Source organism: Oryctolagus cuniculus, chromosome 7 (assembly GCF_964237555.1).
Source record: "Oryctolagus cuniculus chromosome 7, mOryCun1.1, whole genome shotgun sequence".
Lineage (NCBI taxonomy): Eukaryota > Metazoa > Chordata > Mammalia > Lagomorpha > Leporidae > Oryctolagus > Oryctolagus cuniculus.
Genome location: NC_091438.1, coordinates 105,011,659 through 105,038,114, shown reverse-complemented (window position 1 = coordinate 105,038,114; position 26,456 = coordinate 105,011,659). Strand labels below are relative to the sequence as shown.

The 26,456-nt window shown below is 50.0% G+C and overlaps 1 long non-coding RNA gene across 1 annotated transcript; it reads left to right on the top strand.

Annotated features, from left to right (window-relative positions):
* Positions 1–1,235: 1,235 nt before the first annotated feature.
* Positions 1,236–5,915, top strand: LOC103350155 (uncharacterized). Its single transcript, XR_518242.4, has 3 exons — positions 1,236–1,357; positions 5,267–5,335; positions 5,455–5,915. It is a non-coding gene; the product is annotated as an uncharacterized lncRNA (long non-coding RNA).
* The last annotated feature ends 20,541 nt before the right edge of the window (positions 5,916–26,456 follow it).

Genomic DNA, 26,456 nt, shown 5'->3' with positions numbered 1-26,456 from the left:
TGGGGTCATCATGGGCGCGTTCGCTCCTTTATTCACTCAGCAAACACTGACTTGTGTTAGGCCTCGTCCAGGGAATACTGACTGCCCTGGTTCAGGCAGCTCATACGATCAAGGTGCAGACAGGGTAGGTCCTTCCCCAGGTGCCAGGCTGGCGTTCCAACTCCAGGCTTTGACTTCAGAAACACACTGGAATGAGCAGACCTCTTGTGAAGATTTTGATGTTTCTTTTTTCCTTTTTTTTTTTTTTAAAGATTCATTTATTTAGTTGAAAGTTAGAGTTACACAGAGAGAGAAGGAGTGGCAGTTAGAGAGAGAGAGAGAGAGGTCTTCCATCCGCTGGTTCACTCTCCAATTGGCCACAACAGCCGGAGCTGCACCTATCTGAAGCCAGGAGCCAGTAACTTCTTCCAAGTTTCTCATGTGAGTGCAGGTGCCCAAGGACTTGGGTCATCTACCACTGCCTTCCCAGGCCATAGCAGAGAGCTGGATCGGAAGTGGAATGGCTGGGACTCAAACTGGCACCCATATGGCATGCTGGCACTGCAGGCGGCAGCCTTACCCAGTGTACCACAGTGCTGGCCCCAGATTTGTATGTTTCCTTCCTCATTTCTTTTTAAGAATTCTACTCTTAAAGAAACCCTACTACTGATGGTTAAGCGAAAAATGAAGAAGTCACGAGAGCTTGCCCAGAAAGGTCTGTCTATCCATTTCTCTTTCTGAGTCAAAGCTGGAAAAATACAGCCCCTACGGTTACCAGAAGCTGCCTCTGGGCAATGGGGCAGTGGCACGAGGACACTTCAAAAAGTCTGGAATGGAAGTAAGAGATGGGTTCATTTTAGTGCAAAAAAAAAAAAAAAAAAAAAAAAATTCATGCATAGGAGGGAGTCTCCCAAAAGGTCATGGAAAAGGCATATTATGAAAAAACTACACATGGATTTCTAATTTTTTGCACCAAAATAAACTTTTTAATTCTGTTTTTCCACAAACTTTTGGAAGTACCTTCCTATTCGGAAAAAATGGGAGCTTTTACCTTTTATTTTCTGTACTTAGAAGAAAATTAAAAAGATAAAGTCCATCTTGGCTCTTCTTTGCACCTGTGCAAAGAGGTCATCTAACAGGAAGTGATCCCTGGTGGGTCAAGGCCTCCGCCTCTTCAGAGCGACGGACAAACAGTCAGTTGCTCAGCAACTCGCAGGCCCTCCCCGGGGGAGGGGTGGGGGGCAGGTTCGGGGGAAGCTGGTGAGTCACGAGGAGGTGCCAGGAAGCCGACGCCGCCGTGCCCGCCGGCCGGCTGTGATAACGCCCTGACGTGTGTCCACGGCTTCTTCACGGTGCTCAGGGAGCTTTCTCCTGCACGGTAACCCTTCTGTGACCCTTGGGAGGTCAAGCTGGCAGGGCTGGTCCTAGACTGTAGATGGGAAGGGGGAGGGTTTCACCTGCCTTATATGTCACCTACTGCACGACACAGGAGAGCTGACCATTAAGGGCAGCCCTCAGATGACGCGCCACCGGCCCTGGGGCGTGGAGGAAGGGGAAGGGCAAACAGTCTCTGACCCTTCCTCTCCCCGCCTTCTGTCGGCTCTCCAGCTATTCCGTGGGAGGAAAGGAGAAGACCCTGTCAGAGGGTTCACAGCCCAGCAGCCCAGCGTCATGCAAATTCAGATCACACTATGGATTTGAAACAGCGTGTTAGAAATATCTCAGTCAAATCGTGCTTGTATGCAAATACGGAAGAAATGAGAAGTTTCTCAAATTACCAGTCAAGTTGTTGCTGAAGTTCAAGGCTGGCAGGCCGTGTTGGCATTACTGCCACACGGGGGCGCCACTATCATTGGTAGACAGGCAGACCGGCTATTCCGTCCAGAACTGCTTCTGGGAGCTGTGAGTTACAGGAGGCTTTCAGGAACTCCGTCTCCGCGGACGGCTTCCCGTGAGCACTTTATTCAGCAGGAAAAGGGCTAAGGGAGAGGCAACTTAGGCGAAGGCTCCTAAGGCTGAAAGGGAGAAGGATGCAGAAGTGGCTCCTCCCTTGTGGCGCAGCAGGTTAAGCCGCTGCTCGCGACACCTGCGCCCCGTATGGACCCCGATTGGATTCCTGGCAGCTCCACGTCCCATCCAGTTCACTGCTAATGTGGCTGGGAAGCCAGGGGCAAATGGCTCAAGCACTTGGGCCCCTGCACCCATGTGGGAGACCCGGATGAAGCTCCTGGCTTCAACCTTGCAGCCATTTGGGGAGTGAACCAGAGGATGGAAGATCTTGCTCTCTGTGTCTCTCCCTTTGTATCTCCGCCTGTCAAATAAACGAATCTTTAAAAATAAAAGAGGCGACTCTTGAAGCAGGTGTGGACCAGCGGAGGTCTCCGAGCCTGTGCTTCTCTGCACTGCCTGCCCCTCTCCCAAGCATTTGTCCGTGTCGGCCAGGTGGGCTAGGACAGGAGCATCAGCCCAGACGCCAGCTTCCTCTCCTGCAGGCTGGGTTAGATGCCTGTTGGGCAATCAGGCACACCGCCGCACCCTCACCGTGCCATATCCATGTGAAATGACCGTTCACTTGGCGGCTTCTCTCACCAGACTAAATTTCTCAGCGGTGGATTTTCTAAGAACAGCATTCCGTGCATAACAACATGTGGAGATTTTCCCTGGGGATGGGCGTTTGGCCCAGGGGCTTAAAATGCTGCTTGGGACTCATGTCCCATACGAGAGTGCCTGGGTTTGAGTTCTACTTCTGCTCTTGGCATTTGGGGAATGAACCAGGGGATGGAAGAGCTCTCTCTGTCTCTGTCTGTCTGCCTTCCAAATAAAAATAAAGTTTATAAATATAAATAATCATTTAAAATTTATTTTATAATAATAAATATTTATAAATCAAGTTTTATCAAAAAAGGGTCTTTTTCCTTTTAAAGTTTTTTAATATGGAAAATTTCTTGCATATCCTAAAGTACAAAGAAAGGTGTAATCAACTCTCTTGTTCCCATGACCCAGTTCAACAACTACTGACTCCTGGCCAATGTCTTTCCTCTCTACCCATTTCCTCACTTCTTTATCCCATTGTTCTAAATGAATCTTACAAGTAAACCATAAATGTGAATGCTTGGGTGTGTTTAAGATGTCGTAAAAAAAAAAAAAAGGAAAAGAAAGAACTTTTATAGCTAGGTCTGTCTCACTGTCTCACTGTCTGGTGGACGGGTGGGTGGAGTGGAGAAGATTAGCATTTTTCTAGAAATTCTAATGTTTCTATGGAACAATTCCCTGTAATAAGAAAAATTGAGAAGAGGAGGAGGAAGGAAGAATGTTTATTATGTGCCAAGCACTGTGCATGATGATTTCATTTCATGCTTATAGGAGATACAGGTGTCATTATCTCATTTTAAAGATCAGGATCAGGGGCTGGCACTCTGGCATAGTGGTAAAGCCACTGCTTATAGCACCGGCATCCCATATGGGTGCTGGTTTGAGTGCTGTCTGCTCTGCTTCTGATCCAGCTTCCTGCTAATGCGCCTGGAAAAGCAGTGGAGGATAGCCCAAGAGCTTGGGCCCCTGCAACCACGTGGGAGACTAGGAACTAGCTGCTGGCTCCTGGTTTCAGATTGGCGCAGCTCCGGCCATTGTGGTCATTTGGGGAGTGAACCAGCAGATGGAAGATTTCTCCCTCTCTCTCTCTCCTTCTCCCTCTCTCTCTCTCTGTAACTCTGCCTTTCAAATAAATAAATAAATCTTAAAAGAAAAACAAAAGATCAGGGTCTGAGAGGTTGAGTGCTGGACCTATAGAATCCAGTTCTCTGCAACTTAAGGTCTGTGTTCTTAACTCCGTGATATGACGAGGCTTGTAATGCAGACCCAACAGAACCCACCCATGTCTGAGGCCACAAATGTCACCTGCCTGGGCTGCTGGCTCTTGTCTTCTTCTCCGTCAAACACCTGAATCCAGCTCACTTCACAGGGTCCTGGGGACAGGCCTGCAGGTTATTCCAACCCTGGGAGGAGGAAGGGTTTCATGGCTCAGGATGCCAAAAGAGAATTAAATTCCTTATTTTAAAAAAAGTCATCTTTCCTCCTGTTGCAAGGCACTGGAGACAGCCAGCCCAATGAACCTGTAAATAAATTTGTAAGGACAAAATATACAAGAGGTCTTCAGAAAGTTCTTGGAAAAAATGGAACGAAAAGATAATGTGGGTGGTCAGTGTTTGACCATGGTTAAGACCCCACTCGGGATGCCTGTGCCTCTGTCATGTTGCCTGGTTCTCATCCCAGCTCTGCTCTCAAACGCAGCTTCTTTTTAATGTGTGCTGTGCACTGGGAGGAGCAGGCGATGATCCAAGTAGTTGGGTCCCTGTCTCCCACATGAGAGACCAGGATCGCATTCCGTGGCTCCTGGTTTCCACGTAGTCTAGCCCTGACTTTTGCAGACGTTCGGGGAGTGAACCAGCAGATGGGACACTGATCTTTGTCTGCCTGTCTCTGTCTCCTTTGCCTTTTAAAAAAAGATCATGTGAATTTTCCATGATTTTTGAAGTCATGTCAAACATACAGTGGTTGGGGTAAACTCTTTGTAGGAAACTTCTAAGACATTGTGCTAAATGTGTTTTTTAAAATTTTTTAAAGATTTATTTATTTGAAATTCAGAGTTACACAGAGAGAGAGAAGAAGAGGCAGAGAGAGAGAGAGAGAGAGAGGCAGAGAGAGAGGTCCTCCATCCGCTGGTTCACTCCCCAATTGGCCACAACAGCAGAAGCTGCGACGATCCGAAGCCAGGAGCCAGGATCTTCTTCTGGGTCTCCCACATGGGTGCAGAGGCCCAAGGACTCGGGATATCTTCTGCTTTCCCAGGCCATAGCAGAGAGCTGGATCGAAAGTGGAGCAGCGGGTTCTCGAACCCGCACGCATACGGGATGCTGGCACTGCAGGCGGTGGCCCAACCCACTACACCACAGCGCCGGCCCCTAAATGTGTTCTTGGAGAGATGTGTCTGGATTTGATTGAGACAGTAAGGGAGTAAGAGAGGGAAAGTGACCAACCACGGAAGCTTAGGAAACAGCAAGTGTCCTAGGCCAGTGCTGTCCCTCTCTGGCCGGTCAGTGTCCCGGTGAGAAGACGCTTGGCAGGCTGACCTGAGGACCACCAGGCCAAGAGAGCGCTGTAGTGGGTGGGAGCGCCCGAGGCAGCACAGCTGCACGATACGGCTTCTGTGTCACCTTGCTCTGCCTTCTGGCTCACTAAGTCTCCTCAGCCAGGATAATCTGGCTTCTTGGATATTTGTTTTCAACAGAGGAAGAAGTCGCTCGGGCCAGTATGACGTCTGGGGCCTCGGGATGGCTGGTTTTCTCAGCATGGATGAGTATGCCTGCTTTCTGGTTACGACTTGGCTTCTCCAGTAATTCGCCTGCAGGGAGGGCATGGTGTGATCTTCCCACTAGAATGTGCTGTCTGCCTGCCAGCTTCACTTCTCTTTGCCAGGTGATGAATGGACATCCTGCGGTTCCTGTATCGGCTGCCTGGGTGTGCACGGTTCATGCCTGGGGAAGGAGGTGCAGGTGAAGACAGCCCCCAACGCCAGGTCTGCAGCTGGCAGAGAACGGCCCCTGGAGATGCAGAAGTCATCAAGACCTTGAATGCTACCTCCTAGGGCCCCTTGGGAGAGAGCTGGTCTCTAAACTACGTGTCACAGTGGCTTTAACCCAGGCAACCAAAACCCTTCATGCCCCAAGGGAACCAAGCTGGGATCTCCTCATCCCTAAACAGATGATTCCAGCACATATAGGTAGCTCCCCTGCCTTCTTCCTGTTGTATGAGACCATGAAGTCCTTGGACGCAAAACTCTGCCATGGCACTGCTTCCCTCAAAATCCTTTGATGGCTCACTATTGCCTATATAACAAGAATTGCCCTTGTCGAATAAACTATGGCACTTGGTTGCGATATTTGGCCCTTGAACTCATGCAGAAGTTTTAATCTCAAAGCTTAATCCCAAATGGCAGTGAGAGAGTGGAAACAATCCACTTCTGGTGTTTAGAGGTGGGGTCTTTGGGAGTTGATTGCAGTGGAGTGGGTTGTTAGGCAGAAGTCCCAGGATTAAACCCTGTGCCTTAGGGCCAGCGCTGTGGCGTGGTGGGTAAAGCCATTGCCTGCAGGGCCGGCATCCCATATGGGTGCCGGTTGGAGTCCCGGCTGCTCCACTTCCAATCCAGCTCTCTGCTGTGGTCTGGAAAAGCAATAAAAAATAGCCCAAGTTCTTGGGTCCCTGCACCTGCATGGGAGACCTGGAGGAAGCTCCTGGCTCCTGGCTTCAGATCAGTACAGCTCCGGCCGCTGCAGCCAACTGGGGAGTGAACCAGCGGATGGAAGACCTCTCTCTCTCTCTCTCTCTCTGCCTCTCCTTCTCTCTGTGTAATACTGACTTTCAAATAAATTTTAAAAAATCTTAAAGAGCCGGCGCCGTGGCTCAATAGGCTAATCCTCCACCTTGCGGCGCCGGCACACCGGGTTCTAGTCCCGGTTGGGGCGCCGGATTCTGTCCCGGTTGCCCCTCTTCCAGGCCAGCTCTCTGCTATGGCCAGGGAGTGCAGTGGAGGATGGCCCAGGTGCTTGGGCCCTGCACCCCATGGGAGACCAGGAAAAGCACCTGGCTCCTGGCTCCTGCCAGGATCAGCGCGGTGCGCCGGCTGCAGCGGCGGCCATTGGAGGGTGAACCAACGGCAAAGGAAGACCTTTCTCTCTCTGTCTCTCTCTCACTGTCCACTCTGCCTGTCAAAAAAAAAAAAAAAAAAAAAAATCTTAAAAAAAAAAAAAACACCCTGTGCCTATAAGAGACCCTAAAGACAGACGTGCGAGCTCCCTGACTCTTGCCATGTCATCTCCTGTGCCACCCCGGGACTTGGCCAGCACAGGCCGGCACCAGCGGCAGAACAGTGGGGCCTGCCTCCCCCTCACTGTGAACCTCCAGACTCATGGGACAAAATCAACCCTTCTTCTGGATGAGTTCACTGCCTCAGGTCTGCATGGTAACAAATCGCTAATACAAACAATTATAAGAGCGGTCCAGTTTCATATGGAATCAAACATAGAAAATATTTGAGTTTTTTTTAAAGATTTATTTATTTATTTGAAATTTAGAGTTACACAGAGAGAAGATAGGCAGAGAGAGAGAGAGAGAGAGAGAGAGAGAGAGAGAGAGGTCTTCCATCCGCTGGTTCACTCCCCAATTGGCCACAATGGCCAGAGCTGCACCGATCCGAAGCCAGGAGCCAGGAGCTTCCTCCGGGTCTCCCATGTGGCTGCAGGGGCCCAAGGCCTGGGGCCATCTTCGATTGCTTTCCCAGGCCATAGCAGAGAGCTGGATGGGAAGTGGAGAAGCCGGGATAGAACTAGCACCCATATGGGATGCCGGTTCTTCAGGCCAGGGCATTAACCTGCTGTGCCACAGCGCCGGGCCCAATATTTGAATCTTAAAGACACTGGAATACAGTATTGAAAATAGAAGGTGAGAGTTGAATTTTTCCCTCTGAGAGAGAGGCACGATTCATTTTAGAGAAAAAGAATTCTGTTATTTGGGAAAACACCATGATGGGCTTTTTTTTTTTTTTTCTCTTAAGGTCTGACCAAATAAGCCTCCATCTGGATAAGTGAGAGCAGAGAAAGAGGGAGAGAAAGAAGGAGGGAGGGAGGGAGGGAGGGAAGGAGAGAGAGAGAGAGAGAGAGATCTGCATGATGGAACAACAGGAACCAGGTCTTCCTTGGCTACCAGTTCACTGTGGTTAGTAGACACAGGAAGGTCTGGACTCAGAGCCGTGTTCTCTAGAATCATCTGGGCTTTCACCTACATACTCATCTCCTCTACTTTCATAGATTTGAACTTCAGTGATCCGGGCTCCTGGACATTACTCTATTTAAGTTTCTGGTGCTGAGGTTGGGATGTTTAGGTTAAGCCTCTGCCTGCAGTGCTAGCATCCTATATAGGTATGGGTTCAAGTCCCATTTGTTTCACTTCCAATCCACCTCCCTGCTGGTGGCCTAGGAGAGCAATGGAAGGTGGTTCAAGCGATTGGGCTCTTGCACCCTCCTGGGAGACCTGGAGAAGCTCCTGGCTCCGGATGAGCCCAGCTCCAGCCGTTGCAGCCATTTGGGGAGTGAATCAGTGGATAGAAGTCCTCTCTCTCTGTCTCTCCCTCTCTCTGTCTGCAACTCTGACTCTCAGATAAATAAATAAATCTTTTAAAAAAAGTTTCTAAGAGATTCTCACTGGTGAGACAGAGCAGGTGGCCATAGGCACCTAAGAAGATAAAATTGGGATCATCATAGCCAGAATTTAATGACAAATGGTCCCTGACTCTGTGTTGTGTCCTGCAGAGCAAGCTGGCCATTGAGTGACATTCAAGGGCCAAGTCCTGTGTCAGGCACTGGTATATATATATATATATACACCAGATATAGCGGTGAACAAGATTAGCTTGGTCGCAGACTTCTTGGAGAAGTCCTAGATAAAGAGAAGTCCTGGATACCAAAAGAATATTTAACAGGGGCACCTGACTGATCCCAGAGCGATGCTTGCTCAGATGAGGAATAAGCTGAGCGAAAGGGTAGAGGAAGTAAGTTCCCTCTAGGGAACGTAGCACTCATGAAGCCCATTCATCCCACAGTCATCTGCTGAGAACTTGCCGTGGGCCACACAACTGTTCCCAGTCTTGCCTGCAGCAGAGAAAACAGCCAATAAAAATCCCAGCTACTGTGGAACTCCCATTACAGAGACCCAGAGCCAATCAGGAGAATGGAAGAAAGAAAAAGCATGGGCTGTGTCTTCCAGGAAATGAAATGGGAAAGGTCTGACCCATTGACTCTGTCTTGATAGTTGCCGGGCATACGGTAAGAGCTTAATAAATAATTTGCTGCAAATGAACTAGAATCGTTGGGTGGGGTGGAGCTGGGGTGTGAGGTTTAACAGCCATGAGCCTAGTAAGTGATTGAGTTTAACGACAATGTGATGGAAGCATTTGCACGTTTACAGCCCCATTTCTCACTGCTGGTAAATGGTACAGTTGGTCTTAAGCATCCCAAGAACTTTTCGGGTAATAAATTGCCCTCAGCCCACCGTGAGTGGCCTGGTGTGAAGTCCAGAGTCCTGGTGTTTGGGGTCCTTCACCACGGCTGGGGCGCATGATTCTCTCTGGGTGAAACCTCAGAGGGCAGAGACTGCGACCTTCCCGTTCTGCCGGCGCCTCCCTTGTGTGGAGGTCAGGTCACCGTGGCCTCTGGTCCAGGCTGTTACACAGGGCAAGGGCACAATCCAGCCCCAAGGTGGGGGATTCTATTGTTTGGGAAAACACTCTGATCGGCTTTCTGGTTGATAGGGGCAGATTTCATCTTCCTTCCTTCCTTTTTTTTTTTTTTTTTTTTTTTTAAGTAAGAAAAGCTTATTATATGAAATAAAAAAATATACAAAATCAAATGAAAATGAAAGCCATGAATAATCCAATTAACCAAAAACAATCAATATTTATTTTTGGGTGTGCTTCTCTTTTTGAAAAATAATTTATTTTATTTATTTGAAGGTCAAAGTTAGAGAGAAAGAGGGAGGGAGGGAGGGAGGGAGGGAGGGAGGGAGGGAGGGAGGGAGAAATCTTCTATCCACTGATTCACTCTCCAAATCACTCTCCAGTCCCAGCTGCTGAGACTGGGCCAGGCTGAAGCCAGGAGCCGGGAGATCCAGACGGAAATCCTACATGGGTACAGGGCCCACGCACTTGGGCCATCTTCTGCTGCTTTCCCAGGAGCGTTAGCAGGGAGCTGATTTGGAAGTAGAGCAACTGGGACTTGAATTGGTGCCCAAATGGGATGCTGGCATCACTGGCAGTGGAACCTTCTGTACCACAACACCAGCCCCAGACAGAAGTTCTTACAGAATTTTTTGTGCCATTATGCCTGATATGGGTATGTGTGTTTTACCTTGACAAAAAGTGACATTTTATAATACACACCAGTTTGCAACTGACCGATATTACTATTGTAAATTCTGGGCTGGTCTCCAGTGTTTCAGCCTCTTATGGTTTCCTTTCCCAATTTCTTCCTATGAAGTTGGGATTCAGTTTCTTGAATCATAACCTTGATCACACACTCTCCTCCTGAAACCCTCTTGGGTGCCTCCCACTCTCCATTTCTTATAGAAGCCCAAGTTATTTCACCCCCACTTCAATACCCTCTAAGTTGCTTCTCCGTTCTTCTCTTCCCCTAACTTCCCAGATGCAGCCGCTGCTACAGTGAAAGCCTGGCCACTCCCGAGGTCCTTCCTCCCTTCCCCTCCTTGGTTCAAGCTGTTCCCATCCACCTAGATGCCACCCCCAGCCGCTGGAACCCGGCCACCTCCTAGAGCTCGCTCTGGTGCCACCTTCTTCAGGAAGCCTTGTTCCTCCCCAGTAAATGCACTAGGAACTGAATCCACTGTTGTTGTTGTTGTTGTTGTTTTCTTTCAGGAAAAAAGAAAATTTAAAAAGATTTTTAAAAAGTCTTTTATCTTTGCAATTGCTCAAGTACACTTTGCTTCCTTGGCTGTTCACCTGCCTGTACACACTGACGCACACACTCACACCTCACATGCATGATGATAAGCTGTGCAGAGGATGGGATGGACGTTTGTTGTCATGGCTAAGACATGGCTTGGGATGTCTGTACCTGATATTGGAGGCCTGTGTTTGAGCCCTGGCTCCACTTCAGATTCCAGCTTTCTAATTCACACTTTGGGGAGCATCAGGTGATGGCTCAACTACTGTGTTCCTGCCACCTACATGGGAGACCTGGACTGAAGGCTTCTGGCTTCAGCCTGCCCAGCCCTGGCTGCTGCAGGCATTGGAGAAGTGAATCAGTATAGGGCAGATCTCTCTCTCTCTCTCTCTCTCTCTCTCCCTCCCTCCCTCCCTCCCTCTTGTTGTCCCACTGCCTTTCAAGTAAAAATAAATAAATAAGAAAAATTTAAATAGTTTTTTAATTTGTGTAAAGGAAGATTAGTGACAGGGTAGACTTAGAAATCAAAGTTTCACTTCTGCTAATGTTTTCTTATTAGCAAAGTAGTTTGACTACATCTACGTAAGTATACGCATACACATGGATATATACAAGTTCACCTGCTTATGTATGAATAAACATCTTCAAATGTTATTGGAAAATGCCTATTTGTAAAAGCTATGCATGGATTACAAAATCGCTTTTGCACCACAATAGGCTTATTTTTTAATTCTATTTTCCACAAACTTTAAAAAGTATGCTTGGGACAGGGATTATGGTATAGCACATTGAGCCACCACTTGCGATACCAACACCCCACATTGGAGTGCCCCTTCCAGTTCTGGCTGCTTCACTTCTGATCCAGCTCTCTGCTAATGGCCTGGGAGAGCTGCAGAAGATGGCTCAAGTGCTTGGGCCCCTGCACCCATGTGGGAGACCCAGATAGAGTTCCGGGATCCTGGCTTCTGCCTGGCCCAGCATTGGTTGTCGAGGCCATCTGGGGAGTGAACCAGCAGATGGAAGATCTCTCTCTCTCTCTCTCTCTCTTTCTCTCTCTCTCTCTCTGTGTGTGTGTGTATGTCTGTCTCCCTCTATCTCGGTAACTCTGCCTTTCAAATAAATCAATCTTTTTTTTTTTTTTTTAAAAGTACCCTTGTATGTGTGTGCACCTATGCATGACTGTATGTTTACACATCCATAAAAGCTCTTGCAGGCTGTCTCCTGGAGGCTGCCGCTTCTAAGACACAAGATAATGTTCCTACAGCGCATGCAGGCTTCTGTTGACCATGGCGTTTTATGAGGGAGCGTGCCGGGAAAAGGCACTTGAGTCATGCCCCGCATAAACCTGTCGGCCTCAGTCCAGAATCTGTCTTCTCCTCAGCTTTGTGCTGTTAAATTGACAAATGGCTCTTAATAAATCCACTCCACTTTCATAACTCAGCCTGGGGACGGGGAGACTTGAGAAGTGCACAGGCTGTCAATGCCGTGCTGCCTGTGGCAGGTGCGTGTTGAACCAGCTAAATGTCCTGGGTTGGTTCTCCCAGCTAAGCCCTGGCATCTGAGGGCCAGACTCCCTTTCATAGCTAAGAAATTAGATTTGTGCAGCTTTCAGAGTCAGCTCTGTAGGCACACAGCATTCCCCACTGCCAAAGTGGCAGAGAGGGAGAGCAGGGGGTGAGTCACATGGAACCTTTTACCCAGGAGAAGCTTCGAGTCCCCACGGTGCACCTCTTGGGAATGGGCTCCTTTAAGGGCTGTCAGGGGATGAACGTGCAGCTGGCTCCCTCCCCCGAGGCTGCCTTGCCAAATTGCTTGGCTGACCTTGGTCCATTGCTGATCCAGTAAGCGCCAAGGCCTACAGAGAAGAATCAGTGCTGGGCACATGTGACCACCCCGTGCTCTCTCTGAGCCTTTGTTATGGTTGACGGTGGTGAGATGCAGACTTTGGCTTCTGACTCTGTCAGGTGTAACTTTCTCTTTTTTTTTTTTTTTTTTTGACAGGCAGAATTAAACCGTGAGAGAGAGAGACAGAGAGAAAGGTCTTCCTTTTCCGTTGGTTCACCTCCCAAATGGCCGCTACGGCTGGCGCGCTGTGCTGATCCCAAAGCCAGGAGCCAGGTGCTTTCTCCTGGTCTCCCATGCGGGTGCAGGACCCAAGCACTTGGGCCATCCTCCACTGCCCTCCTGGGCCACAGCAGAGAGCTGGCCTGGAAGAGGGGCAACCGGGACAGAATCCGGTGCTCCGACGGGGACTAGAACCCGGTGTGCCGGCACCGCTAGGTGGAGGATTAGCCTAGTAAGCCGCGGCGCCAGCCATAACTTTCTCTTTTCATGCTAGTGAAATTGTGGGGGAGGAGCCGGCACCGTGGCTCACTTGGTTAATCTTCCACTTGCGGCGCCAGCATCCCATATGGGCACTGGGTTCTAGTCCTGGTTGCTCCTCTTCCAGTACAGCTCTCTGCTGTGGTCCAGGAAGACAGTGGAGGATGGTCCGAGTGCTTGTGCCCTGCACCCGCATGGGAGACCAGGAGGAAGCACCTGGCTCCTGGCTTCGGATCGGCGCAATGGCCATTTGGAGAGTGAACCAACGGAAGGAAGACCTTTCTCTCTCTCTCTCACTGTCTGTAACTCTACCTGTCAAATAAAAAGAATTAGCCCTTTAAAAAAAAAAGAAAAGAAAAGAAACTGTGGGGGAACTTTTCTTTCCCCCACAGAACAATCCCCCGTTTCTACCTCCATTTCAGATCTGTCTTCTGAGACCCGTGTGTTCAGCCACCTACTTGTCATCATCATTGAATACTGGCCCGATCGAGCTGAATGCATCAGCTGCCTATGTAACTCGCTCCTCCCTAGGGATTCCTACCCAGAGGGTGACACAAGTTGTCACCAAAGCACTAAAGGAAGAAATCCAAGTGGTGTCATCGCCAACACCTCCTCTTCCTTTCACCTCCCCTGCATGACTGGGTCATCACCGGATCCTGCCGATGCAACACTGCTGAAGGCTTCTCACTTCTGTCATTGCCCTTCGTCTTCTCCACCAACACCTGACTCAGAGACACCATAGCTTATTGCCTGGTCTATTACAAAAAGCCTCTTAGCTCTGATCCTTCCAAAGTCTTATCTTTTATTTATATATTTTTTACTTTACACCACATTTTTTCTATTCAGTCTTTAATAGCCAATTCAGCAGACTTCAGAGAATGTCACTAGAATGCTCTATTTCTCAGCCTCAGATTTTGGAGGCTGGGTTTACATGTCGTCATCAAGCAAGTCTGATAGTGGATTTGCTAATCATTCCGTGGTTGGCCTCTCCAAGACAGACCTTGCAGGAAATCTCCCTCGGAATGATTTCCTCAATACGCTAAGCCCCACTTTCCCTCTGTCATACCAATGGACTGGGAACTGTGTGAGAGTGAGCATCCAGCAGAAGGTTGGTAGACACTGGGAAGGCACTGGAATACACCTGTTGGCCGCACATGGCCCCTGCCCTGAACCCAACACTGACTTAACAGTGCGGCTCCTTCAAAGCCCATTTCCATTTCCTTTCTCTCCCACTCCATTTTCCTCCTCCTCTTCTCCTTCTTTTTCTTTTATGGTTTCATTGAGGTAGAACTGACTTACAATATACTGCACACATTTAATGTATCCCATTGGGTGGGTTTGGGTATATGTGTACACCCATGCCCCTCACATCCCTTCTTGTTAGTCTCTCATCTCTCTTACACATAGCAGCCAGAGTGGGGTTTCAAAAACACAAACCTGATGACATCATTCCCCGCTCCAATGCTATCAGTGGCTTCAAAAGCTCAAGTCTTTTGTCATGGCTAACTGTGCCCTGCATGACCTAGAAACGTCACCCAGTGTGCCCCAGCCCCGTTTTTCTCTGTCCTCTTGTACACTTGTCACACAGGCTTTCTCCAGTTCCTTTGGCTCACGAACAGATGAGCTGCTTCTTGCTGCCACAGCTGTTGTTTCACTTTTGGCTAATTTCTATTCATTTTCTAGGTTGTAGCCTAAATGTCCCTCCGATAGGAAGACCTTGTGCAGGTCCTGAGTCCAGATCAGACCTGTTGATGCATTGGCACAGCAGCATGCTCCGTCCTTGAGTTGTTTCCCTCAGAGGCTGTCATTTGATCAACAACTTATTTAATATTGCTTTCTTCTAATAGTTTGTGAGCTCCATGGAGTTAGGAACCGTAACTTTTTGTTCAGTGACAAGTTTCCCACATCTAGCACAATGTCCGACATTGTGACAGTGTGATAATGTCCTACAAGGAAATTTTTCAGCTACAGTAGAAGAAATCAGTAAATTGTTGCTGTCATTCTAGTTTTGAATGACCTTAGCTTTTCTCATTGTGCACTGTTTAGTTTTATCTTTTCATAGAAGGCAGGATAAGCGTTTGCTCTAGGCAGGTAATGCGTTGGGTCCTGGGAATTGAAGTTGAATAAGAGCTTGATCTCGCCCAGAGCAGTTTGCCAATGAGCAAGGTACAGCTCAAGTTTATATTTTCACAGAAGGATGCAGACAATGGGAAGATTGGGGGTTTTTGTAGAGGCCAGCACACCTACACCTCATATACTCAATGAGATCATTCATCCAAGAGCAGGCAGGGCACCAGCGAAAGGGTCATGGACCCTCTTGGCTGCGCCACTGTGGCTGTGGCCAGGTTAATTAGAGTCGGAGTACAGGCCAGGGTCAGGAGTGCTGAACTGACTCACCCAGTAAAGACAGCAATCCGGAGTCAGGCCAGGTCAGGTTAGCAGGTCGGGGTTCACCCACGAGGAAGCAGAAACCGAGCACCATGGGCACTCAGACTCAGTTTGATAAATACCTGGCTGGTTCCCGTGGTGTCACCCTGGCCACAAGACCCACTTGCAGCTAAAGCCTTCTGTGTCTAGGCTTATGGCTTGCCAGTAAGGGCTGGGCCAAGGTCTCCAGGCAAAACGTTGAGCAATGAACCCTTTGTCCAGGAAGCGCCAAGTTTATATCCACTTGGAGCTGGCTGGCTGTGAGTTGTGTCAACTTTCTGAGGCTCAGTTTCCTCTAGCAAACTGAGAATCATGTCTACTGCTCATTGGGGAGATGGAGTAGAGTAGGGCAAATGCTTCTCCATGGTTTATGTCTGTCCCTTTTCGCAAATGATGCTATAGGTATGGGTTTTGCTCTGGGGACCCTTAGGTTCTCTTTATTTACTAACCTGTCTCACACACACATGCACACTTTCTCCAATCTTGGAGAAACCTCCAGCTCTGGTGTAATGAGTTGACGCTTTTCTTGTGCTGTGGAGAGGCACCTAGAACCTAGCAGACTCTCAATGATTATTTATCAGACACGCAGTCAGATAGACGCAGGGAATGGATGAGGAAATGGACAAAGCCTACGTTTAAATCTTTCTATTGCCAATAAAGTGGCCATGGTAACAATGAAATAGTCATAGAAAGCTTTTTAATTTGGGGGAATCAAAATTGAATTAGTTTTTGAACCTGCTCAGAGGAATTTGCCAAGCAGCAAGGCACGGCTCAAGTGTATGCACACAGTGGGAAGACTGGGGACCTTTGCAGAAGCCAAGATTCCTACACCATAGATAGCAGATAAATTCTGACTCCTGACCCATTCAGGGGTTGCCTTGCTGCCCAGTCACCCTGCCCAAGGGCACACCCTTCCAGGGATAACCCCTGTCAATGAGTGGTCGGTGCTAGAGTGTAAGTACCTGGGCTTCTCCACTCAACTCCAGTGGCTTTGGAAGGCCGTGCACGCTGCAGAACTTTTCTGGGCTTGGCTGAGGCTATCTGCATTTTCTGCTCCCTCCTCCTCTCTTCCTCAGATGTTGATCCCTAAGGTACTTTCCTGAGAAATATACTGCACAATAAACCCCCTTCAGAGTCCCCTTACTGGAGGAGGAACCGGCAGTAGATTGGCTTGCCTGCCTTAGAGGGCAAAGAGCTGTCAGGCACAGCTGGGGGGAAAGCTAAGTGTGAGATGATCCCTGCCCTCACAGCCTTACATTCTAGTGAAGAAGTGGCACCTTCATCCGATTCAGTATGGCAGTTACAGCCACGTGGAGGATGCCAAGGAAAAGGAAGGGTGAAACAAGCGCTTACAACCCATCCTCCGACTTCCTAGAATGAGGGAGAGGGAGTGCGGTTAGACAAAGGGGACCACACGAGCTACAACACAGCTTGATATATTGCAGCAATAGAAAAACCAGAGCATCTGGAGCCCAGCACAGTGAAATCTTCCTGCAGGAAAGGCCTCTGTTTTCTGGGGTCTTTTTTTCCTTTGCCTTACACCCATTACTCTAAGCCCTCTGCTCAGGACTGCTGCTCTCCTTACATACACCCTGGCCCTCTTTCCCCTTCAAAATGAATCTATTCTGTGCCTTTGGGTCCTCTTGAACTACTTGAATGATTCAAAAAGAAAAAAAAAAAAAAAACCAGATTGTATGCCCTCCTCGGGCTGTCTGGTTTCCAAGGAAACCAATACCTTGGTTGCAGGTGTGTAGACGGATTATACAGAAAGGAAACAGCGGAGGCAGAGGCCTGAGCCAAGTGGAGAAGGAGGCTTTGCCGGATGCCACGCCAAAGAGGATAAGCTACAGGAGCCAGGACCAGCACCAGGAGCCAGAGGAGCAATGATCAGAGAGCCGGAAAGAGGGTGTGAGGCGGTCAGCGGAAGGAAGGTGGCTGATGCGTGCCTGAGGTGGTTTCTGTAGTTTGGCCAGGTTTTCCTGGGAGCTGCAGGCCAGGCACCCGCCTCGTCCTCAGGTGTGAGTAATGCAGAGAATGGGCCTCCTGGGACCAGCTGGGTGTGGGGAAGGAGGGCGGGGCCGGCCCAGCGGAGAAGGGGGACTCTCTGGAGCCAGAAACCACACCTGTTTACAGCTTTCAAAACTTTATCACCTTTCCGACTTAAGCAGTTTCGTTTCCATGGAGCTTAGGAGCGTGAGCAATTAGCTATACTGTGCCCAGTTTACTGCTCCCTAAGGAAGTGAGAGATAATAACCTTGAACTTCATCCCACCTGCCAACTGTCCTGGCCGTAACTGCCTCCACCGTCTGATGGTGCTGATGGTTTCTCTCTGAGGCATTTTAGGTGGGAAAACGCTTCCTTCCCTCCGCTGCAGCGCCAAGAGGCCAGCACCAGTTTGCTCTGCACACACCCACACTCTGCCTGTAGCTGCATAGCCTTTGTCCCCACCTCAGCACCTCCCCTTCACCCTCAGCTTCCAGCTTCAACGCTGCCTGCTCTAGGAAGCCTCCCATCCCAGGGGTCTCCAGGGGGTGCCTGCTTTGGGGATTCCTTGCCACAGGGGTTCTCTCCTCAGCACCTCATTGACCAGGCTCTGTTGTAAGCTATTTGCTTGTCTCTCTTCTGCCAGCCCCATGTTTTTAAAGACTGCCTTGTAACCCACCCGTGGGCTGGGAAATCAAGGTAGTGATTGTGAAATCAATTGAATTATTTCTTTAGTGATCTTTCTGTTTTACTTGAATCTTAATGAAGTCATGCTTCCTCTTTGACTTCATGTTTTTGCTTCATTGCATATACTAAGAGTGAATGCTGCCTCCTAAAATGTTTTCGGGTGTGTGTATGTGTGTGTGTGTGCGTATGTGTACAATAACAAATAAGACAGACCTAAGCCAGAAATTTTGTTGCGCGTGGTATATAGCAGTGTTTATCTTCAACTCTTTAACTGTATCCTACAGTAAGAAAAATATTTTATACTGTAATACATTATCAACAGTTTTTTTTATGATGTTTATTTATTTATTTGAGAGGTAGAACTACAGACAGAGAGAGGGAGAAACAGAGAGAGATCTTCCATCCTCTGGTTCACTCCCCAAATAGCCACAATGGCTGGAGCTGGGCCGATCCAAACCAAGAGCTAGGAGTTTCTTTTGGGTCTTCCATGTGGGAGCAAGGGCCCAAGGACTTGGGCCGTCTTCCACTGCTTTGCCAGGCCATATACAGAGTGTTGGATAGGAAGTGGAGCAGCCCGGACATGAACCAGCACCCATATGCTGGCCCCACAGGTGGAGGCTTAGCCTACTACACCACAGTGCTGGCCCCAACACACGCAGTTTTGAAAGTGTTTTAATATATGCCATTTGATTTTGATGTGTACTACTCATGTGAGGTAGATAACATTAACTCATGGGAGGGAGCGTGAGCAGTCTGTGACCTTACCAAGGCCACACAGCTTGTAAGTGTTGGAGCCTAGGCCCTGAATCCAGGGGCTCTGGTCTGGTGCCCTTGCTCACCTATGATTTCATACACCTGCACACAGAGAACCCAAGAATCACACTACACAGAATGCGAGCTGTTATGCACAGTGTTGTTCCGAGGCCTAACTGCCTATCCATGGAATGAGGGGCTACGTGAAGGCACTAGAACTCGGGAACATAATTTGAGAGCTAATAACAAGCTTGTTACACACCGATCTTTCTGTCCATCTAGACAAGTTCATTATTTTGACATTGGACTCCATTAGGAAAAGTAGAACATCTACAGACATCTCTTTGAGGCCACCATTGTGGCATAGCTAATGGCCTGGAAAAGGCAGCAGAAGATGGAACAAACATTTGAGCCCCTTCTGCCCATGTGCAAGACCGATCTGGCCCAGTGCTAGTCACTGTGGCCTTCTGGGGGAGAGAACCAATGCATGGACGATCTCTCTCTCTCTCTCTCTCTCTCTGTGTGTATATATGTGTGTGTGGGTGGGTGTGAGTGTGTGTATGTGTCTCCCTCTTTCTTTGTGACTTGGACTTTCAAAGTAAACAATCTCGCTGCGAGGAAATTGGTCTTCTAGCTGTTTCCACCCAAAGGGCCACACGCAGCACATCTCAGCTGTGCTCAACAGATCTCCACGTGGATGGCAGGGGCCCAAGGACTTGGGCCGTCTTCCACTGCTTTCCTGGGTGCATTAGCAGGGAACTGGATCGGAAGTAGAGCAGCCAGGACTGGAACTGGTGCCTACATAGGTGCCGGCATTGCAGGCAGTGGCTTTACCTGCTACACCACAGTGCCTGGCTCCCCTGCTTTCCTTTCTGCTGGTCACAGAACCCACACATTGCTACTCCTGGCCCCCGAGATGGGCTGACTCTCTCCAGGAGCCCCCTGGATCTTAGAACTCTGGTCTAAGCTATTCAGCCTGGTACATGCCCCTTGCCAAGCTCAAAAGGAAACATAAAGTTTCAACTTCGATGGAATTATTGGTAAAAAGCTTTCTCTCTCACTAGATGTAGGGCTGTGTGGACGCTTATGGTTGCTGGGGGCCACCCAGGAGAGCCTACCTGAGAGTGAAGTCACCGTACAGAAGAGCAGAGCCAAGGGAAGGGTGCCACTGAGCCCAGACTCGCGTCCTGAGCCCCTGGAGCGCACTGTTCCTGATTGCCTCGAGACCCTGTGGTAGGTGAGCCAATATGTGGTGGGTTCATTCCACGGAAAAGGGCCTCTGAGATAGGACCTAGGCATATTTGTGAGGGAGAACCCGGGGGCTCAGCATCAGCAGAGGAAGCGTCAAATGAAAGACGAAGAGAGAGCACTCCCGTGCAACACAGTCCTCCCGGCAGCCTCAGCGGTGGCCTCCCAGAGCCATCGGTATTGGACAGAAGGGCCCAACCCCTAACCTCTGGTGTTGATCATTGGTTGATCGTCCTTGGAAGGGCTGCAGCTTTCAAAGCAATTCCAGAAGGGATGAAAGACAGTCACAGCTTGTCTGCTGGCGGCTTTGCACTGGCTGCTGCTCCGCTCCTGGACGGGGGGAGATCTGGGTGGCACACCAAAGGCCCACTGTGCTCCGTATTATGTGCTCATATTTTCTGCTATGGACAATTTCAATTGTGTTTCTTCTTTTGTCACTGACAACTGAAGGAATCCTGACCTATATACGAAGGAAGCATTTTCTAGAATTTGGAGTCATCTACATATGTGGGAGGCTGCCAAGGGAGTTAGTGAGCTCCCCATCCGCAGGGGCATCCAAGCAGAACCTGGCAGACCACCCTGGAGGGGAGGTGTCATGTACTGCAGGGAAGCTGGAGCTGCGTGAGCTTCCAGTCAAAGATCCTGTGGCTCCGGGACCTCTGAAAGACAAAGCTTAGATGTTCTGGGGCTGGTGCTGTGGTGCAGCTGGGTAAAGCCCCGTGCGGCAGCACCAGCATCCCATTTGGGAGCCAGTTCGAGTCCCAGCTGCTCCACTTCCAATCCAGCTCCCTGCTGATGCATCTGGGAAAGCAGTGGAGAATGGCCCATGTCCCTGGGCCCCTGCACTCGTATGGGAGACCCGGAAGAAGCTCCTGGCTCCTGGCTTCAGCCTGGCCCAGTCCTGGTCATTGAGGCCATTTGGGGAGTGAACCAGCAGATGGAAGGTATCTCTCTGTCTCTCCTCTCTCCGTAACTCTGCCTTTCAAGTAAATAAATAAATCTTCAAATAAATAAATAAATAAATAAATAAATAAATAAATTCAGGTCACGTCTAGTGGACTGACCCATGGGCATCACACGGGCATCCATGGCATTCCAGGCTGGAGCATGTTTTTCCTGGAGAAGCAAAGACACTCGTTTGTCCTTAGAAGGCATCTGAAAGGAATGTTTTAACTGGCTTTCCCACAGACAAGGGAGCTCCCACCGCCACACCCAAAGAGGCCCGCTGGTTAGGCTCGGTCAGTGCCTTCTTGGAGCCTACTCAGCTGAATTCGCCCTCTGTTTCTGCCAGTTTCTGGGTGTCTTCACGTGACCCCGCCTCCCAGGCTGCCATGTCTCTCCCTGAATCAGCCTCCACTGGCTGCTGCTTAGAACGTGTCGAAACCGCAGGTGCCTCCAGCCCTCTGACCGCCCCTGCCAGGGACATGTGGGTAAATTTCCCCAGCCAGTGCCAGGGCCTCCCTCCCCTGAGCTTTGAGCCTCCAGCTGGTGCCATCCAATGATCTCCCAGTCACTACCTGGGCTCCCTCTGACCTGGGTGGTTCTTCGTGGTCTCAGGTTCTGCTGGGTGTCTGTACTATGCTATGAGGTGTCTGTGCTATGAGGAAGGCTGAATTCGGCATCCGACAGGCCTGGGTTTGGGCGCCACTGGGCTGTGCCACTCACATGGACCAGGCACTGTGCAGCACTGGGCTCCAGCTTCTTTTCGGGTAGAGTGGGGACAGGACGTGGCCTGCGCATGATCATAGTCCTGACCACCCCATGGAGAGCGTGGAGAGCGTTCCCCAGCCAGCCGTCCTGCTGAGCGTTCATCTATTCTTGATTGGCCCAATACAACCCTTTCTTTTTTCTTTTTTCTTTTTTTGACAGGCAGAGTGGACAATGAGAGAGAGACAGAGAGAAAGGTCTTCCTTTTGCCATTGGTTCACCCTCCAATGGCCGCCATGGCCGGCGCACTGCAGCCGGCGCACTGCAGCCGGCACACCGCACTGATCCGATGGCAGGAGCCAGGTGCTTCTCTCTTCTCCTCCTCCTCTTGCCTCTGTCTGCACTTCGGTACAAGACGAGGAACGCAGAAAGGGGTTGCAATGGTGAGAAGCCTTTTCTGCACATTAGCGTGTATTACTATTTTTTAAAAGCAACCCCGACCGGTTGCCCCTCTTCCAGGCCAGCTCTCTGCTGTGGCCCGGGAGTGCAGTGGAGGATGGCCCACGTGCTTGGGCCCTGCACCCCATGGGAGACCAGGAGAAGCACCTGGCTCCTGCCATCGGATCAGGCGGCCATTGGAGGGTGAACCAGCAGCAAAGGAAGACCTTTCTCTCTGTCCCTCTCTCTCACTGTCCACTCTGCCTGTCAAAAAAAAAAAAAAAAAAAATCCCCGAATCACCATGGATCTCAAAGGCACAGGAGCAATCAGATGGGGGGGGGGGGAGGCGTTGCAGGCACACCGGTGAGCAGACTGCAGATGGAACCATGTTGATGGCAACTCTTTCACTCTCTAATTCCTTCAGCCTCAGGAAATACACATGAGGCAAATAGGAAGAAAGTAAGACTTCCTGTTACTTATGATGAACTGGAGCCCTCAAACCAGGAAGTTTATTCTGAGGTTAGCATTGCAGTGACAGACTCCGCAGGAACCGAAATGACCCGTGTCACTGCCCTGCATGAATATCAATGCGTCCCCAGCCTTCAGCCTGTGCTACAGCTCTGTGGGCACCACAGCCTGCTCCCCCCGCCGCCCTGCAGGGTCAGGAACACCTGGACCCACCTCCCCAGAAGCAGGACAGATGCCACGAGGGGGTTTGTCTTCTTGTTCATCCAAACAACGCATTCGAGCCTGGCTGGAGAGATCAGAAGAACAATGCTGGAGCCAGACAACCCCAAGCTGCTGCCCGAGCAGAGGCCCCCAGATGTCTGCACTCCAAGGTGGACGGAGCTGAGGCGGTCTACAGGCTTGTGCTGCCCACGAGCTGGGCACTGCTGCTGCTGCCGCTGCTGCCGCAGACCAGGAAAAACCGACCCCAAAGCCACAGAGGAGCTCGGGGGAGTCTGCACCAGGGTCAGAGGCTTCCTGCTCTTAACACCAAGAACCTTAACACCAAAAACTCAAATGTAGCAGGTTGCTTGGTATCAAGAAGTCAATTACGAATGCCTAGAATTTTTCAGTGCTACAACTGGAATCTCTGGGTTCTGCTTTGACCCAGTCTTAACTTTTCATTCTGTTGTGGGTTTTGAGTTCCCCCACCTCACCCCACAAGAAGTCAATTTTATTTTATGTACTCACAAAATAAAAAAGTCTTGAATTTTCCGTAAATAAAAAAATCCGTTGTTAAAACAAACAAACAAACAAAAAACCACTCCTCTCAAGTGTCTTGGCAGGTACTGGAGGTGGGAAATTTCCAGGCGGTACCAGACGGTGGCGCCAGAGAGGCGGCAGGCCCCACAATCCTGCCTTCCGCTCCCAAGTGCCAGAGTTTCTTTCACAGGGTATGCTACATCCCTCAGGTGTCAGCAATCTGTCTACTCCTGTTCCTTACCGCGTAATGAATGGCGTGTCCTGGGGTCCGTCCGCTGCTGGTTACCCCGGGTCCATCAGGAAGAGAGAGCACTTCCTGCCTGCTGCAGAGGAAAACGCATTCCCTTTGGAAAGACCTGAGGTCACCGTCCATGGGCCCCGGACCTGCCTGGCACTTGCCACTGTCACTGCCCCCTTCTGTGGTGCCCCTTGCTGTTCCCAAGCTTGTCTCCTGCTCTATTTTTATAGCAAATGTTCATAGTGGGGGGGCTCCTGCAAGCCCTGGGTAGAATCTGACAAGGGTCAGCCCAGGAATTCCCAACACAGCTGCACCAGAGCTGCAGGTGACACATGCTCATTAAGTTCTGATCGCCTCAGTGCTGGCTTTGAGATTATCTGTGTCACTATAATTTGTGCTATGTAGTCTGCCCATGGATGCTCCAGATAATCATATTTTCTCTGGGTGCTGTGATGTGAAAAGCTTGGGAAACACTGTCCTCATTGGAGCTTCATCACAACTTACAGGGTGATTACTATTAAGATGTCCATTTTAGGGGCAGGCATTTGGTGCAGTGTTAAGGTGCCACCTGGGATGCCCGCACCCCATGTCAGAGTGCCTGGGTTCAAGTCCCAGCTCCGCTTCTGACCTAGCTTCCTGCTAATGTGGACCCTGGGAGGCAGCAGGTGATGGTTCAAGTAGTTGAGTCCCTGCCACCCATGTGGGAGACCAGGACTGAGCTCCTATATCCTGGCTTCAGGCAATCAGGATCAGCAGATGGAGGATCTCTCTGTGTCTCTCTGCATTTTGAAGAAATGAAACAAATAAATACAATTTACATATATGAAAATGGAATTTCCAAGGCCAGGCTTGACTGGACCAAGGTCACCTAGCTAGCTAGTAAGTAGCAGATCCAGAATGACAAGTCAGACAGCTTCCAGCATGCTTTTGACCCTAGACCGGAAGTTCCCAGCCCTGGCTGCGTATTAGAATCTGAGGAATTTTTCAAAAAGTTATCAAAGCCAAGAAACTGTCACAGCCCAGAGAAGTCTCAGGAGACATGATGACATGACTAAATGTGTTGTAGAAGCTTGGATCCTGGGACGACAGACAAAGGGCATTAGAGGAAAAACTGGGGAAATCTAAATAGAGGATGGGCTTCAGTGGGTAATAACGCATCGAGATTGGTTAATGTGACAATTGTACCTGAGCGACGTAAGGAGCTCCTCAGAGTGGGAACTGGGTGCGGAGTATGCAGGAACTACCCTCTGCACCACCTGTGTAATAATTCTGCACGCCCAAAAGTCTTCAAAGGCAAAACACTTGCTTAGGAAAAAAACCCACAAAAATGCTAGGGGTTCCTCCTCCAGTAATTAGATCAGAATCCCCAGAGGTGATCGATTAATCGATCTATCTGTCTATCTTTAAAGATTTATTTATTTATTTGAAAGTCAGAGTTACAGAGAGAGAGAGAGAGAGAGAGAGAGAGAGAGAAAGTCTTCCATCAGCTGGTTCACTCCCCAAATCCTGCAACACCCAGAGCTGCGCTGCTCCGAAGCCAGGAGCCAGGAGCTTCCTCCAGGTCTCCCACAAGGGTGCAGGGGCCCAGGACTTGGGCCATCTTCTACTGCTTTCCCAGGTCACAGCAGAGAACTGGATTGGAAGTGGAGCAGCTGAGTCTCAAACTGGCACCCATATGGGATGCCGGCTCTGCAGGCGGTGGCTTTACCTGCTATGCTAAGTTTTTTTACAAAGCTCCCTGGGAGATTCAACTGTTCACTTCAGCCCAGATGGAGACCCCTTTCCTGGCCTCCCTGCCACCGCCTGGAGGCACCTCGAGTGCAGAGATTTCATCCCACTCACCTGCCTACGCCCAGCACCTGACAGAGTGCCTAGCACAGCTTGGGCACTGATGACATCTAAGGTGGCTAAGGGGGAGGAATGAATGGACATCCGCATCTCTCCTCAATTGACCAAGCTCATCAGCTCCAGAGAGAAGACAGTAAATGAAAACCCTGGGTGCTGGAAGGCAGCAAGTCTTCTCAGAGGGTCCCAATTGTCATGGCAAGGTGCTGGGGCCAATCAAGCCTGGACGCCTGCCAGGAGGTGGTGCCTGTCCTTCAGGCGTGTTCTGTGGAGAGGGGTTCAGGCCCCGTGGGGTAGGGCTGAGGGGAGCAGGGTCTGGAATCAGAGGGTTTAGGTTGAAGTCTCAGTTCCTCCATGAAGTGGCTGTGGGATCACTGGGCACTACAGCAGAAAGACAGAAGCAGAAGTGGGCTCGACTGCCGTGCGACGTGGAAACCCAGGGAAGGAGTGGGGCACGCTGCAGAGTTTTGCTTTCATTGCTTTGCTCCCCTCAAGGCGGAGTTTCTGTCGTGAAATTCCACCTGTGCCTTAGTTGGAACCCGCCCACAGAACGGATGGGAACCTGCGTGGTCCTGATATGAGCAGCTGGGATTCCAGCCAGGGCGTGAGACTGGGGAGGGAGGGAGAAGGAGCACTGGGTCTGCAGGAATGAGGAAGGGGGCTCGTGCTGGACTTGCTGGATCTGCCTGCGCCAGAGCCCCTTCCCGTGTGTGTCTGTGTTTGGGGGCGGGGTTGGTTCTGAGAGAATGATCGTGGCTCACTCTCACCAGGAACCTCGCCGAGGGCTACTTGCTAGCTTATTAGCTGTCCATGACATCTGCATGGAGTAATCATTCTCTTTTCAGCAATCCCATGTTATTGATCACGAAACTGAAGCCTGGGGTTATATAACCCACTCATGCAAGGTCGCTCAGCTGCCAGGTGGCTGGACTCGGGTTCCACACAGGAGGTCTGGCTCGGACTGTGTCTGCCCAAGCGCTACCTCGCACCTCGGCATGGGGGCGCAGCTCCATTTTGCAGCAAAAGCACCACTTCAGAATCTGGACAGAAAGGATGGATCCAGGATCTGCAGCCTTGGCTGTGACTTAGCCTTCCTCGTGTGCAAGGTGGAGACAGCAAGGCTGTCATGAGGAGTGAAGGAGCCATTTCAAATAAAAAAAACTTAAAAAAA